At 31.6% G+C, this 18,298-nt stretch overlaps 1 pseudogene; it reads left to right on the forward strand.

The window, feature by feature from the left end:
* The first annotated feature begins 4,275 nt into the window (after positions 1–4,275).
* On the forward strand, positions 4,276–6,061 carry LOC149236695 (protein MODIFYING WALL LIGNIN-1-like; annotated as a pseudogene).
* The last annotated feature ends 12,237 nt before the right edge of the window (positions 6,062–18,298 follow it).

An 18,298-nucleotide genomic window follows, 5' to 3' on the forward strand; every position in this document is an offset into this window, starting at 1 on the left:
TTTCATTTTTCATAGTAGTTGGAGTGAAATGGTGCAATTCACATTCGTTCTATAGTAGTGATGTGCAAAATTGTTGTGAACATCAAGATTTGAGGTTTAGCATTAAACTTTTATTATTTAGCTAATAAAGGTGAGAAACAAAACATTTTTGTGGATGTGTTTTTTTTCATTGAGCCTTACTCACAACCAGGGATTAAATTTGACGAGTGATTCTACCTGTCAAGGAATTTTTTAATGACGTTTTTATTTTTAAACTGTCCATCATATGACTTTTAATATTTATGTGTACAAGTTTCATCTAATTTCAAATTGTACTCATAATTGTTTCAAATTCCGTTCTCTGTTGCACCATTCGGCTCAAGTCTCACTACTACACTTTGTTTTGAGACTTGTTGATCAAACTTTTTTGCAAATTTTCCAGATTGTTGAAATGTTCTCAGTTTTTTTTTTTAAGATGGAAATAGTGATAAAATAGATGAGAAATATATATAGAAACAAGAAAATATAATATTATAAAGTGAAAAAATATGTATTCATAATTACTCTCACATGAAAATAATGAACGTTAATATTGTTGCAACAAATTTGACAAAAATAATTCACTCACACATACCATGTTTTTCATTTAAGTCACTACCATGTTAATCCCATTAAAAGAACAATAGTTGTGAAATAATTTTCAAACCAAAAACATAATGTGCATGAACTATGTAAATATTCAAATATTATATCCAATATCATCATGTGCACAAACTAAATTTTGGATAGTTTCACCGAAAGAGGTCATTGTCAAAACACCACCATTCCAAACATGAAAATAAAAGCAAAAAACTTTAAATATTTAAGATTCTTCTTTCTTTAGCATCTTTCTAGATGTCAAATACCCTATCCCATTCCACCATCAATCAAGCCCTGTTAGAGACACCTGCATCAAGGCATCCAAAGCAACTAATGATAGCTTTGTTCTTCGGACATCCTTTATTATGTTTTGTCTTGAGAATCCTCTCACACAAGCAATTGTACTTGCAGGAATAGTAAGTATTGCCTGCCATAATTTTGACATGTTCGGAAAATTTGTACGCAACCCTGTAACATAAGAAATCCTCCATGCATCTTTCATGGATGATCTCTCGCAATTAACAAAAAGAGTGTCAAGAAATGGATGCAACTCTTTCAAACAAGCCTCAAAATCAAATGTAGTTTTGTTTTCTTCACTTTGATAATATAGATGTTGTAAGTGTTGAAAAATATTTTCAAGCCAACGCTTTGAATTTCGTTCTCTGCCATGAACATCCTATAAATAATGGCAAGGGCTACATAACCTTGCTGAGTTGAAAAATGCAAGATCAGGGAATCTTCCATTCAAATTCTCTACGAGAGCTTGAACATAATCTTTTGCAAGTTGTTTGCAACTTTCTATTGAACCTTCAATACACAGTTTCCATGATTGTTTTTGTATATCAACACAATCAACATATGCATGTGGAATTGATACAAATCATAATTCATGCCTGTGAACAAGCCCCTCCTTATCACAAATTTCTAGAAAGCCAAATTTAGAGGCATCTATAAATTTAGATAAATAACATGTGCCATCTGCAAATGTGTCGCTTCTTAAAAACCACCATTTCAAAGTGTTTACCATGACATTTATGGCTGCCCCTAAAGCGCTGACATCAATGTACTCTTTTTGGAATTGCTTGTTCAACTCCTTTAATTCACACATTATATCTACAAGAATATGTAAACAAAATTGTACTGAAAATATTCTTGACTTATCGTACCATGAATCTTTTCTTTCATTTTTCCACAATGTTAACATGTGAGGCATAAGTATAACAAGTCTTTCAATGACTTGTCCCCTTGAAAGTCATCTAACTCCATGGATTTGAAGAGCTTGAAGAGTTTCAAATTGCATAATTTCCTGTAGAGCAATAAGTTGACTATTTCTTTTCTTAGAATTTTGCACCCAAGAATATACCTTATTTGCTAATTTCTCAACAAATAATAATTCAGGTATTCTTTTTAAGCATATGATGCGGCTAAGGCTTCACGATGAGAAATGCAATGAACACCTACAATATTAGGTACATCTTTCTTCAGGAAAGTGATAAAACCATTTTCATTACCAACCATTGAAGAAACGCCATCTATGGAAACTCCTATCAATATTTCTATTGAAAGGCCCCTTGATTCCATTAAATGTTTGATTGCGTCATAAGTTGTTTTCCCTCTTCCATCGCAAACATTTATGAGCTTTAAAAACTGTGAAATTGGAGGACCCAATCCTTTTGAGTTAAAAAATGTGGCAAAAATCACAAGATGTTTTTCTAAACTACGGTCTGTACTTTCATCTAACATCAATGAAAAAAGGGCTACCTAGCATTTTGGAAATTTGTAGCTCTTCAAGATACTGAGATATAGCAAAAAGGAATTCTTTTGCAGCCATGTGATTTGTATATGATGTATAATATTTGTTCTTTGGCATATTTGGCGTGTGTAAAGACATTGTAAACGAAGAAATAGATTCATATCTTGAGAGTGATAGATCCTCTTGCACCATACAATATACTAATTTCATAGTAGTGATGACTCTTTCTTTGTTCATATCATCAATGCATGCAATGTGTTCTGTAATAGACTTCACCTTCTTCTTATTTCCACATATCCACTTTGTTTGTGAAAGTTTATGAACGCTTGAATTAGCATGAACAATTATAGAATCATGTTGCAATGTAGAGCAACCAGTCCCAATTCCCCATGGCCTCATTGCCTTATGAATTTCACAATATGCATTTCATAACTATTTTTCCTTCATGCTTTGCCTCTCTCAACCACTTATACTTAGTTTTCCACTCATCACGAAACTCTCTTTTTACTTTCATTTTTCTTTTCTTTTGGGTGCTAGGTCCTCCGTGGTGAAATTCTTCATCACTTTCTTCTTATGCAAGATATCAAATTCTTCATTATGCCCCAAGACATCTAAATCTTCATTTATATCAAAATCATGATCTTCTTTATCAGGAAATGAAGCTTGAGATGTAGTAGACCATCCAAAGAATTTTTTGATATAAAGTTGATTCCATTTTTTCAAAGACATTTTTGATATATAATACCTATATAATAAAAATAAAGTATTTAGTATATATGAATTTCATTTCATCAACTAAAACCATATTAAAAAAATGATCTTGCAGTGATTCAAGAAATGATATTAACCAGGGAATATACCTATTTATTCTTTATAATATTTAAAAATATACCTGTTAATTCTTTATGATATTTAATAATTTCTCAAGAGTAGCTTTCATAGATCAGGACTGAAACTTCCACGGTGTCCAGAATAAACATGGACCTTAAAACTCTGAAATTATAAGGCAAATCAGCTCCCTGAAAAAATGGGAAGAAATTGGAAATATCAGGAAAAATCAAAGATATCTCCAACACTTATAACTTATTAGTATATTTCGATTCTCAACCATACTCATCGCTGCACAATTATACCATTATTACTTATTTTAGATTACATGATCAAACATAAGAGAGCGAAGCCTATATATGCGAGACGTGTGGAAAATGTCATGCACCTGTCACGAGGTGAATGTCTTTCGTACATGTCATCACTGACTGTACCATCTGCCAACATAAAGTCTCATATGTTGATTTTTCACTGTCAGACATAAACACTCCATATGACTATGTATCGCCGCCACGTGGAAAATTCCATGAACTATAAGATTTTACACCAGACAATTGATTTTCGGATATATTGTCATTGATTATAATAGCTGGTAGTTGCTCAAATAAAGACTCTAACTGGCTATATATATCAAAGCCACATGTGTAATGTATTGGGCTAGCATTTTTATATATATGAATGAAACTAAAAGAAATTTCTCTTTTTGCGTTGCGTAAAACTCCATGTCGAATCTATGAAGCATTATTGAACAAAGATTTCTTCTTGTTGTAATAGTTTGCCTCTGTATTCTATTTCTTGTGTCTGCACTAGATTCTTTGCTTGTGTTTGGAATGCTCTTTTTTTATCATAACAGTATCAAGTTATATGATCAAATCAATTACTCTAAACAAATGAGTGGGGAGGGAGCATTTAGCAATGTAAAAGCTCTGGCCTCACCAGTCCCTTTGAAGAGGCCATTGTAAATTAGCGTGCCAATTTTCAAGATATAAAACAACTGGTCTGATAGATTTAGGTAAGTATCCCTTGTAGTCTATTTGATTAAGTTGGGGAATAACCCTATTCATATCTGAAATAACATGCAAAAGTCAAGGGTGAGGAACTTCCAATACTTAATAGGATTCTTGGGACTGATTGTTGTGGTAATGGGCATCGCAGAAGAACTTACACACAACAAGGTGTGTAGTAGGTATTTATCAAAACTGAAACTTAGGTTTTATTGTTAATAACATGAATTTGATCTATGATGCCCTAATGCACAGGCCAATGATGTGCGGTATGAGGAGGGGGATGCAGCTTTCCATCAAGCCCTGCATTGGCTATGGGAACCATGGCAGCTCTGTCACTTTTTTTTGCCCAATTAATAGCAAATGCCATTGGAGGCTTCGTTTGTTGTGCTAGGGATCAGTGCAATATTCTCACCTGCAACAAACTGACTACCATTATTCTCCTCTTCTCATGGTACAGTGCTCTATTAAAATGCTCAGATAATTGATTTCTGCCTTTGAATTCTGATGGCGGGTTGTTTATGAAAATCACCATTGAATTGAATTGAATTTATGGTTCTCCGTTGCAAAACATTAAAACATTTTTGGGCATTCGTTGTAAACTTGAACATATTTCAGAGTAGATATGAGAAAAATCAGTTGTTTGAATTTTCTCCTGTTAGTTATATTATAGAATGTTTTCCAAATTTGTAGTCAAGATAAAGATAGCTTAGAATAGAGGGCAAATACTATACACATCCTGTAGTAAGCAATCATTGGCTTATTGCTTAGGATAGTTTAGAGTAAAGGGTAATCTGAAAGATGTGTAGTTTAGAGTAAAGGGTAATCTCAAAGACGTGTAGTTTAGAGTAAAGGGTAATCTCAAAGACGTAGTCTAACAGTTAAGTGGGGAGGTTTGCTCACAAAAGAGGTTTGCTCACTACATGTTTTGTGATCGGATTCAAAATATATAATCAAAATAAAAATGAAATAGAGATAAATTATGAACCAGGAGTGAATATTATAGAATTGGAATATTATATAATTAGAGATAAATATGAGCCAGGAGTGAATATTGTAGAATTAGTAATCCTTAACGGATAGTATGCTATGAAAAACAGAAATCCTTAAATTCGAAATTAGTAATCCTTGACTGAGTGTATGCAGTAAAAACTAGAAATCCTAAAATTTCATTATAGATGTATATAGAGAAATTGTTTTGAATTTATTTTTGTCAATTATATTTTGAAATATTCTCTAAATATATAATCAAAATAAAGATGGCTTTTTATAATCTTGGACTGGATGTATGTATGCAATAAAGACCAGAAACTCCATGATGTATGGAGAAAGTCTAGAGAATAATATGCCCAATTGCCAAAGTCTCATTCTCATGCCTGTGGGTTTTTTTGGGCAGGATGAGTTTTGCAATTGTAATTTATCTATTTGTGGAGGGGTCGAGCATGAGTCAAAGCCAACCATACAACAAGCCCTGGTTGGATGAGGGTTGCTATGTTGTGAAAGCTAGAGTTTTCGGCGCAGCAGCTGCCTTATCATTTCTAACAGTCATATTAGACATTCTGTATTACACAGCAATTACAGAAAAGAGAACTGAGGATCTGCCCATGACCTCCTCAGTTGTGCCAGTGGCAGTGCCATCGGCCATGAATTCAGAGAGAGCTAATTCTACAAGCAATATTGAGCTCAACGACCTTGATGGGTTGACCTCTGGTAAACATGAGATCTAGAGAAATTATTTCCAGATAATTTAAAAGCACAGAGACCAGAGATCTAGAAGTGCATATACTGTTGCAGATGACTAAGAGGATCTGTAAAAAGGGAGAAAACCATGGGGGCTATTCACAGGCCAGAGACGTACAACAAATACTCCAATTGAAAACCCAACAGCTAGATTTTACTTTGTAATATATTATACTAGATTTGTCTCAAATGGGAATATTGAGATCCAATAAATAAGGGACATTGAGCAATCATGGTCTGAGACTCCCACACACCTATCTCTAACACAACGTGTGAGAGAGAGTGTTTAAGCACACTCACAGACAACACATGGGCCGTCAAACAGAAACCTTGAGCCATAAGTAATCATTCATCCATCTCAGTATACTTAATTAAGGAATTGGACCATATCACATATTCACAGAGAGAAGGCTCAGTAGGAAGGGTGAAGCATACCCTTGCATTCATCAACTGAGTCTTACTGTTAATAAGTTGTGAAGGGTGAAGCATACCCTTGCATTCATCAACTGAGTCTTACTGTTAATAAGTTTTAATAGTTATAGTCATAATCAATTATAATCAGTTTCACTCAAATGATTTATATCTATGTAGTCTAAGCACAACATTCACAGAGACAGATACACAGGGGATAATAGGGAAGGTTGAACCACGAGTTATCCTTCTTTCATATCAATATAGATGGTAATGGATTTGAACTGGATACATACAGAAGGTTCTTTACAAAGGCTTAATTAAATCAATCTTGTCATCATATGGATTTTACTTGATTATGGGCCAGAATAGTTACAATACATGGCCAAGTATACACAGCAACATCTGAATGTACGTTTAATGAATATACTTTAGTCTTCTTGATGATCCTACCATTATACACAAAGATTCATATTGTAGGTTTATCAGCCAGGCTGAAGTGTGTATATATATAAATAAATTGGTTATAGCTGATTATGGTTTGGGATCTAACTTTGATACCCTTTTGCCCAATGGGATCATCAGGGGGATTGAAGAAGACATTTATCCGGTATCTTCCTCCTGCTACTCTGACTGAAACCCCTGATTGTGGATATGGTGGTTTTGATATCCCTCTCAAATGCCTATTTGACCCATTTACACCAATTCTTTGCACAAAAGAAAGGGAAAAATTGAATCTTTGTAAAGAATGACAGAAAATGATACAGTTAAAAAGTTGCAAAGGAAGTTCCATCAATCAAAATACACAAAGCCAAGTAAAGATAGAGAAAAATTCAATTTATTAAAAATTAAATAACAAAACACTACTACCTTAGATAGATATCTAGCTAGCATGCATAGAAAGACGAATACAGATATCCAACAAGCATGCATAGAAAAATGAATAGAGCATAGCATCTCTCAAATATAAGTAGTGTGAAACACAATTTATGGCTAATAGGTTATCACTTATTGGTTACTTGGTCAGCTAAGTTTTGGTTTTGTAGCATTTGAAGTTCCAAACTTTGCAAAGTTTTTCTTATGCCCTGCTCCTCACCAAAGTCACCACATTCAACAATGAATAACTTACAGATTGTTGTTGATTGGAATTTGACACGAATTGGAACTTGGAAGTTGCAACTTGCAAACGAATCACCATAAGTTAGTAACATAACTCTCACAGATTGTTGTTGATTGGAATTTGACACGAATTGGAACTTGGAAGTTGCAACTTGCAAACGAATCACCATAAATTAGTAACATAACTCTCACAGATTGTTGTTGATTGGAATTTGACACGAATTGGAACTTGGAAGTTGCAACTTGCAAATGAATCACCATAAATTAGTAACATAACTCGGCAGTGATAGCTGCGAATTAATTACCAGTAATACCATACCTTTTACCTGTTGAAAATTAGAAATTGATATTTATGACTTAGCCTGGAATCCGGATATGGTCACTTGGGAAATTGCGATACGGGTGGATTATTAAATTAGATATTAAAAATGTTAATGAATCACTATCCACAATTATTCACTCTCCGTTCAGCGCAAGGTTATATATATATATATATATATATATATATATATATATATATATATATATATAATTTTTATTTTTTTTAACTTTTCAATTTTAAATATGCCCATCATATTGATGTTCTTAAAAATTATTGGCAAGTTACATATGATGTGGAGATTTGGAACTAGAAAGTAGATTTGAAACTAGAAAGTATTTTACATGTAAAAAAGCCAAATACATGAATACATGCGCCAAATTTAACCACTGCTTGCAGCAATAGCATACTCGCACTCAACATTATAATGCACTAATGTTAATATAGTAAATAATAATGATAACTATATTATTATGTCATAATAAACTATCATTTTGACACGGAAAAGTATCTTTACTTCGCATCAAAGTAAAAGCACAAGTAATATCAAATACATGGCAGATTAGGTTAGAATAATTAACTAGCATTTGCACTAAACGTTGCAAAGGAAATGTCGTAAGGCATAAAGTGTGGAAGAATAACGATATGTGAATGGAAATTGTTGAAAACAAGGGTGGATGACAACGAGATATAGTTGCAATTATTAGTTGTGTATTCTGAATATGGTTTTTTTGTAAATAATAGTAGTGTCATGTAGAGATTATCCATTATCTATGGAGTAGTTGTTGTTTATGTGAACATGTTTCGATTATTTTTTTTTAGACAAAGTATTGTATAAGATATGATATTTTTCTTCAGGGATGTAATTTTTCCATATGCAACCTAGTCATGGCATTGCTTTTTGATATATGGGGTAATTGAGGATTAATCATAATTTGATCTTCAGTGATGATTTTTTAAGATTCTATAGAGAAATACTGTTAGATTTTAATGGAAGAGGTTAAAAAAGCAATATGACATTGTGAACAACATCATGGTTGTCATTCCATATTTGAAAATGCATCAAAACTTGTTGGAGTCAAGAAGTAAAAGTTTAATGCAATTTTGTTTATGTACGTCTTGTCTTTTTCTATCATATGTTATGTTTTTCTTTATTGAATAATTGAAATATAATTGGACCAATAATTGAAATATAACTTGACTTCAATTATAAAATTTCAAACCCAATAATTAAAATATAATTAGACTTCAATTACACTCAAGAAAACACTATGTTAGGACTCAATCTACACAAATTAGCTACCTCCATTGTGTAAATTTGAATTTTACTCAAATGAGGTAGGATCAAAACTCAAATATGTAATAAAGCATCAAAAATCATAATCAACGAAATGACATGCAAAACCCAAAAAAATATAATCTAATCTATAATCACTCAGGTATGGTGGTAGGTGGCTTAATCGCTACACAACTTAATCTTCTTGAAAACTTAGTATAAAGACCTAGTAATGTGTTGTGTGAACTTTTGTGGAAATTGGCCATCAAACATTTCATGAACATTGAAAACAAACATAGGTAAATAAAAAAATAGGTTGCAAAATCCCTATTTCCAAAGAAATGCATCACCATATGAAATTACTTACTTGAGTTGCTCTTCATTGTAACGTGCATAAAATTGAAGATATTTGTTCCATGGTGCACACTTATAGATGGCACATTGATATTGCAATAGCAACCAACTTAGATGGAGGATACTTGAACATCTCATACTTAGCAAGGGAAAATTGGCTTAAGAAGTATGCCATATGTCTTATCTAATCAACCAAGAGGTTTTAATTTAGCGATTTTCTCAAAACAATTCATAAGAAAAGTGCTATCAATAAGAAATAAGAACAAGAATCTCAAGGTTTGATCAAATTAAATAGCAAACCACAAAATTAAGTGTGTGTATTGTTACCAATGTTTCTACACCACACACTTTTAGAAACATATTTATGAAATTAAATTGAATTGGCAAACCAAAAGTATATTGTAGAACATCTTACATTGTTGCTTCCTACAATTGTTCAACCATGAGGTCTCAAATTGAGATATAAATATATCATTCAACTATTATGGATGGTTCTGACCAGTCATTATGTATCAATAATCGATTAAGAATACAAGGATAGAGCATTAATACATTTAGTGCAACCACATGCCAAACGCAAAGCTATTTCATAGTTTATGTAAAATTATTTGTATGAAAATAAAAAAGAAATAAATCGAAGTCACACATCCTTAAACTTAGAAATTTATATGGAAATTTAACGTAAGAGATCATAATTAACAATTTATAACAAAATTTAACATATAGGTATTATAATTGTATCAATTAAATGTGAACAAATAAATATACGAATATTATAATGGTACTAGGTAAATATTATTTTTGTAAGTTTGACAGGACTATATATTTATCATGTAAGAGCACAAAGATCACCATCTATCCAAGACTTGATGGACATACTAATAGTGTACAACCAATCCATAATTTTTAAAAATAATTGTTAAAAATAGATTCTTTTACATGACAATAATAGTTATTTGAATGCAATAAGTTGGTGAGAAGAAGACATAATGAATGATAATATTAGAATAGAGTTTCATAATGAATGATAATATTAGAATAGAGTTTCATAGTGGATGGTTAAAAAAAATAAAAAATTATGAAACAATTTAAAAACTAGTGGAAGAAAATTATTCCTTACAAAACTTTAGAAAAGCTATTGCTTGCAAACACTTGAGAAAATAAGTTTAAATAATTATTTAATGATGTATACCTTTCTAGATGGTAAATGGTACAAGTCACAAGATTATATGAACTACTTTCAAATTGTAGTGGATATATTTGTGAATTTATGTTATACTTTGAACTAAGTGAATAGAGCGGGAATTTCATTATTTGTTTATTGTCATTAACTAAATATCAATGGAACTAATCAGACTACTCTTATAAATATAAAAATTACAAAAAAAATTGATCTATTATTATCAGAAATAATATTTTTTTTTACATTACTCAAGAACTCACTATATCATCTAGCAATTATAATAATATAAATTCTTCTCAAAAGTACAATTATTGAATCTCATATTCTTTCCATAAAATTTATAAAATTACTACAATTGTGGCAAATCTACTTTCATAATAAATATTTTGTTCCATTTTTCAAGAATTCTACATATCATGTATTAATCATAATAATATCTTTGCGTCTCAAAATCACAATTTTTCAATTTTATATTCTTTCCAAGGAATTTATAATTTATAATATTATTAGCAAATAAGGGATATTTGGCTTAAGAAGTATGCCATATCTCTTATCTAATGAACCACGAAGTTTTAATTTAGTGGTCTTCTAAAAAAATCATAAGAAAAGAGCGAACCACAACATCAAGTGTGTGTATTGTTACCAATGTTTCTACACCACACACATTTAAAAAAATATTTAGGAAATTAAATTGAATTAAGAAACCAAATGTATATGGTAGAAAATATTTTATTGTTGCTTCCTACCATTGTTCAACCATGAGGTCAATAAAATTGAGATATAAATATATGGTTCAACCATTTCGTACAATTGTTCAACCGTGAGGTTAACAAAATTGAGATATAAATATATCCATTATGGATGGTTCTCGAAGGTGTCTATGTATCAATAATCCATTAAGTATGCAAGCATAGAGCATTAATACAAACAATTAGCACAACCACATGCCAAACAGAAATATATTTCATAGTTAATGTAAAATTATTTGTATGAAAATAAAAAAGAAATATATCCAAGTCACACAGGCTTAAATTTAGAAATTTATATAAAAATTTAACATAAGAGATTATAATTAATAATTTATAACAAAATTTAATATATAGATATTATAATTGTATTATATTTATTTTTACATTATTCAAGAAATTTCTAATAATTATAATAATATAAAATTTTTGTCAAAATTACAATCATTGAATCTTATATTCTTTACATAAAATTTATAAAATTACTAACAAATACAATTCTGGCAATATAATTTCATAATATTTTTTTTTTTTTTCCATTTTTCAAGTATTCTACATATCATCTATTAATCATAATAATATCTATGTGTCTGAAAATCAAAATCAAAATCTTTCAATTTTATATTTGTTCCCAAGAATTTATAATTTATAATATTATTAGTAAATAAGATTGTGGCAATGTACTATTCTTGTATGGAAGTTGGCGTATTGAAAGCAGGTAATAAGAATAAGAAAGCTATAGATTAAACTTAAATTAAACTGTGTAAACATGGTTACGATCATAAAATTAATGTTTTGAAGTCAATTTTAAAATGGTCACATTATTATCAAAGTTGAAATTGCAGCAAAATGGTCAAATTATTATTGAAGTTGAAATTATATGTTCTACTTTATTTTCCATTCTCGAATGAATTCTCCAACTATTGATATTTTTCCTGAAAACTAAAGAACTTATTGAGCAGTGACACCAAAATGCAGTACATATAGATAAGTAAGAGATAAATATGTATTAATATTTATTTAGGAAAAAAACGCTATAAAAATAATATAAAACCCTAACCATTATATATATAGAGAGGTAAGCAAGAAAAAATATGCATTCTTATTTATAGGAAGAAAACTCATTTCTTTATTACTGTTAATACATTACACCTAACAAACTCTAAAACCTAATATTAAAACATAGATATATTTATATGGAAAGGAACATAAATCATTTCCCTATTACGGTTAACAATATCCAAATAGTGTTATTTAAAATTCTAAAATAATCTCCAAATAGTGTTATTTAAAATTCTATAGGCTTATGATAGAACAAGGTCACTCTCACCACCTTTTTTTATTTTAACATAGTACACAATGGTAGTTATAGTATCATGCTATTGTATATAGATGCCATGTTTTTTCAAGCACATAACATGTAGGATTAAAAAACAATTAGCTGATCGTTTGCAATGAATATGAGAATAACAAAAGGTAGGAAAAATATTGAATTAACATTGTCTACAATGGTGAGTACATAAAGATGGTATTGGAAAGATTTAAAACATACGATGTAATGCTAGTTAGTACATGTTTGGAAAGCTATTTTAGATTGAATAAGGAGATGTGTCCAAGACATAAGAGGAGATACACTCCATGTCCAAATTTCTACACATTTACATGTTGATCTATAAGGTGTGCACAAGGTAAGATATTTCACATGAGTTGAACAATCCATGTAAAGAGCATTAGTAGACAATAAAGTGGATTCTCATGTATTTGAGAGATATGAATACTTGACTTTATTTTTTTGAGTTTCAAATATTTTTTTGTATATGAGTATTTAGACATGGTATGCAATATATAGTATCGTAAGATAAGGATGTGGTTTTACTAGAAATTACAAAAGGAAATAAACAAATTTCTGCAGGAGTTAGGAAATAAGAAATAAAATGGTAGGTTGTATAGTGACAATGAGAGTTCAATTCATCTTGTAAGTAAATGAGCCTTCCATTATAAAAAAAAATGAAAAAGATACATACTACCTAGAATATTGTAGACATGTTAACAAAGGGAGTAACTTCGGGGAAATTGTTCCCATGCCCTCCAACCATGATGGCCAAGACGAAAAAAATTCTAGGTCCAAATTTGAAGAATAGTATATTAGGTGCACTGTCTATGGAATTGCTTTTATTAGTGTTCAATAGGATAAAATATTTTTGGTTGTGAAACTTGATTATCCTACCTTTTTCTCAAACTTAAAGAGTAAAGGATAACTATCTCAAGTCAATTAAAAAGAAATCTTAAGTTAAATCTATTTGTGTAAACAATTAGTGTTGTTAAATTAAATGTATTTTTTATTAAATAAGTGGTATTTATAAAACTTCATGTAATTAAACCTTTAAAAAACATATTTCATTATGAAAGAGTCATTAGAAAAAAAAAAAACATAATGATTAATATGGATTGGAAGCCACTCACGAGAAATCATGCTATTGCAAAAGTGATTAATGACTTCATAATCTTTACAAATCGAAATGATAAAAAGCACATACGAAGACCGGGTAGCATAACAAAAATGTGAGCTTCACTAATATGTAAGCTCTAATCATTCCATTCAAATTGCACTGATTATACGAGAAAAGTGTGACTCGGCCTAACTCGTTCAGAAACATAAATAAACATGATTCAAATTAAAATAATTAAAAATATTTTTTTAAGAAGTATAAGATATTTAGACCATTAATTCCACCATAAGAGTTCAAATTCCATTGTTAGTTTCAGAATTTACCTTGGAAAGATATAAAGTTTATGATCCAAACGCTATATGATTGGAATTCTATATGATCGGAATTGAATACTACTATCATAATGGAACATATTGATTGTCACAATTACATGGAGATAGACCAGGCATACTTGCAAATTATATTAGATGAAGTCTTAGCTACCCTGAATAACTACATTTCAATAATAACATTAGCATTTTAAGGACGAATCTTTGTGAAATGTAGCCTTTTTTTACCCTTCCAGCTTGTTAGAGAGATAATTGCAATTTTAGTCTGTGTGTTTATACGATCTGTAGAGGCGTGGGCGAGCTTCACCTATAAGCTGAGGCAAAGGAACAATTTCCACATTGTAACTTGGAGCATGGAACATGACTATAGACAATCTTTCTTTATTCCTATTCGTCAGCGCCCTGTGCTTTATACCCTTGTATTTCCCATTTGTTAGGACCTGTATGTAACATTTCCAAATAAGATTCATACGCCACTCAAAATAAAAAGTGGAAACAGTTCCAACAGTATTAACTTTGCTAAGGATATTCAAATGGCAACAGAGACAGAATTTACCTTGTAAAAATATAAAGTTCACGATCCAAATGCTGTATGATTGGATTTCTATATGATCAGAATGCATTGCATTGACATAAGAAAACCTCTGCATGGACTGTTGCAGACCCTAAAGGAGGGAAATTCAAGCATATGGAATCCACACCATGGGAATGACGGATATACTTCATGAATTTCTTCATAGAGGAACTGGGTGTGTGACCTGACAACATTACAACAACAACATTGCCATATTACTTTTCATCTTCAGACTTGCTTGTACATGTGGTCAGTCCAAACTATAGGAAGTAATTGGTTTGGAGTATTCAAATTTGTTGCCTTAAATACAAAATCTCTTCCCAAATGATATTTTAAAATGGGATTCTTTTAAAGAACTCTAGGATCATTAAAAAATTATTTGATGATAGGACTTCTTCTGTTCATTTCATGAAAATTTCTTTTCTGTAGCTATTCCCTTACCCTTTTCATGTCTGGGCAATGCTTATGGTCACATGCTTAAAACCGTAGACCATTAATTCCACCATAAGAGTTCAAATTCCATTGTTAGTTTCGAAATTTACCTTGGAAAAATATAAAGTTTATGATCCAAACGTTGTATGATTGGAATTCTATATGATCGGAATCATATACTACTATCATAATGGAACATATTGATTGTCACAATTACATGGAGATAGACCAGGCATACTTGCAAATTATATTAGATGAAGTCTCAGCTACCCTGAATAATTACATTTCAATAATAACATTAGTATTTTAAGGATGAATCTTTGTGAAACCTAGCGTTTTTTTCCCTTCCAGCTTGTTGGAGAGATAATGGCGATTGTAGTCTGCGTGTTTATACGATCTGTAGAGGCGTGGGTGAGCTTCATCTATAAGCTGAGGCAAAGGACCAATTTCCACATTGTAACTTGGAGCATGGAACATGACTACAGACAATCTTTCTTTATTCCTATTCGTCAGTGCCCTGTGCTCTATACTCTTGTATTTCCCATTCGTTAGGACCTGTATGTAACATTTCCAAATAAAATTCATACGCCAATCAAAAGAAAAAGTGGAAACAGTTCCAACAGTATTAACTTTGCTAAGGATAATCAAATGGCAATAGAGACATAATTTACCTTGCAAAAATATAAAGTTTATTATCCAAACGCTGTATGATTGGATTTCTATATGATCAGAATGCATTGCATTGACATAAGAAAACCTCTGCATGGACTGTTGTACACCCTAAAGGAGGGAAATTCAAGCATATGAAATCCACACTATGGGAATGGCGGATATACTTCATGAATTTCTTCATAGAGGATTTGGTTGTGTGACCTGACAACATTACAACAACAACATTGCCATATTACTTTTCATCTTCAGACTTGCTTGTACATGTGGTCAGTCCAAAGTATAGGAAGTAATTGGTTTGGAGTATTCAAATTTGTTGCCTTAAGTACAAAATCTCTTCCTAGATGTTATTTTCAAATGGGATTTTTTTAAAGAACTCTAGTATCATTAAAAAATTATTTGATGATAGGACTTCTTCAGTTCATTTCATGAAAATTTCTTTTCTGTAGTTATTCCCTTACCCTTTTCATGTCTGGGCAATGCTTATGGTCACATGCTTAAAACCATAGACCATTAATTCCACCATAAGAGTTCAAATTCCATTGTTAGTTTCGGAATTTACCGTGGAAAAATATAATTTTTATGATCCAAACGCTATATGATTGGAATTCTATATGATCAGAATCGTATACTACTGTCATAATGGAACATACTGATTGTCACAATTACATGGATCACATCCTTGAATGAAAAGCCTTTGAATATGAAGGCACTCCAATGCCCACTGCTCCATGCAAGGGCAGTAACAAAAAGACAGTAGTGTCCTCCCATATATTGCAGTTGATCAATATACGAAGGTCATCAGGATGTTTACTACCAAGAAAAATGCACTGTTGATCTAATGGAATCCACTTAATGAGCTCCAAGTAATCAACGGACCACATACTAACCTTGTGAGTTCATCAGTGTCGGTTGTTTTGGTCACTGTATTGAACAAGAGGAGAGGATATGTGAGCTATGCCATCTACAAATGGTAAGAAAAATTTCATCTTCGGGGGAACCATCTAGCATGAGATCTAGGGCAGATATTTTTGCCCATTTTGCGAGTGAAGAGCATCCTTTTCCACTTTCATCTAATATCCTAACCACTGGCATCTGGCTGTTTATATATATCATACACGATGAGGTGAGAGTCGAGACGAGGTATAACTTCTCCCTCTAGGGCCAGTGAAGTCATTCCCATGAGGTTTCAAGGGAACCTATTCTCGTCATGGACCAAAATTGGTATTCTAATCTATGCTAACCCTATATCATGAGGCTCTTTCCTTCGGACTCAAGTATTGGGAGTCTCTACTTATAGCTCCCATCCTCCTCCCAAGTCACCTGTCCAAGGCCTCTGAACCCTGGGTTCTCTCCAAACAACATCTTCAAATAATGCATTAGTACTTGCTTAGGTACCAACATGTGGCAACAAATACTTATTCCTCCTTGCGCTCTACCTCCTCATCTCACATCTAATACTTACACTTTCTTTTCTTTCTTTCCTTGATGTATTACTTTTATTTCATGTATTTCTTTTATTACACTAGGATGTTCCTAAAACTTAGTAACATTGTTTTACTTCCTAATCCCATTGAACTATCTTTCTAATCATATGCTAGACAATCAAATTATCTTATCTCATCTTAAAGAGAGTTCTAGATTGATGATAAACACTACTAAGGAAATATTGATCCTTACGATACACAATTGATCACCCATTGACCTATCTTTTTGGTCAATTTTTGGACATTTGTAAAATTCTCTTATCTTAAAGAGAGCTCTAGATGATAAAATTTACTAAAGAAATGTTGACCCTTAGGATACACAATTGACCTCAATAAGAAATAATAATTTATTTAAAAAATCCTAACATGATGAACTTGAAGGTAATTTCTGTCACAAGAATCATCCCATTTTAAGTACTATTGCAGGCATGACTGAATAGCAGAACCCTAATATGGATGTCAATCACTGGAATAGTAACATACCTCAGTTTTCCTACATAAGCATTGCTTCCTTGGGACAGATCATCAGCGTCAAGAGAGATTATGTATTCAGTACTAGTTGGATGCCTGAACCTCCTTGCAGCCAATAGAAATTTCCCATTTTCCATAAACGCTGCAAATCAAGTTGTGGATGAGCTTGATAATGAGATCAGTAAAAAATATAAAGAGGTAGAGGAAAAGATAAAATAACATGAAACATATAACAAATAAGATTGCAAAAGCTACAGAAAAACATGGCATGCAAATTGAATGGAAAATGAACAATACAACCCTACTCAATTCGCATAATTAGAGGACTATAAAAATAGATGATATTGCTCAGAGAATTTCTTAAACATGGCCAAAAATGAGACATGTGGGAGCAATTTAAGATTTAGTCTGCAAATTAGAAGGGTTACAGTGGTCAAAAAGGTGTCTACTGATTCTGATTTTGAATATTACACATTTTTCTTTCAGTTGTCAAAAATCTTTCACTTATTTCATCAATCCTCTTCCTTCGGTGGAG

Source organism: Pinus tabuliformis, chromosome 8 (genome assembly GCF_031772625.1).
Source record: "Pinus tabuliformis cultivar Carrire ecotype Pingquan chromosome 8, CPIR1, whole genome shotgun sequence".
In the NCBI taxonomy this organism is placed as follows: Eukaryota; Viridiplantae; Streptophyta; class Pinopsida; order Pinales; family Pinaceae; genus Pinus; species Pinus tabuliformis.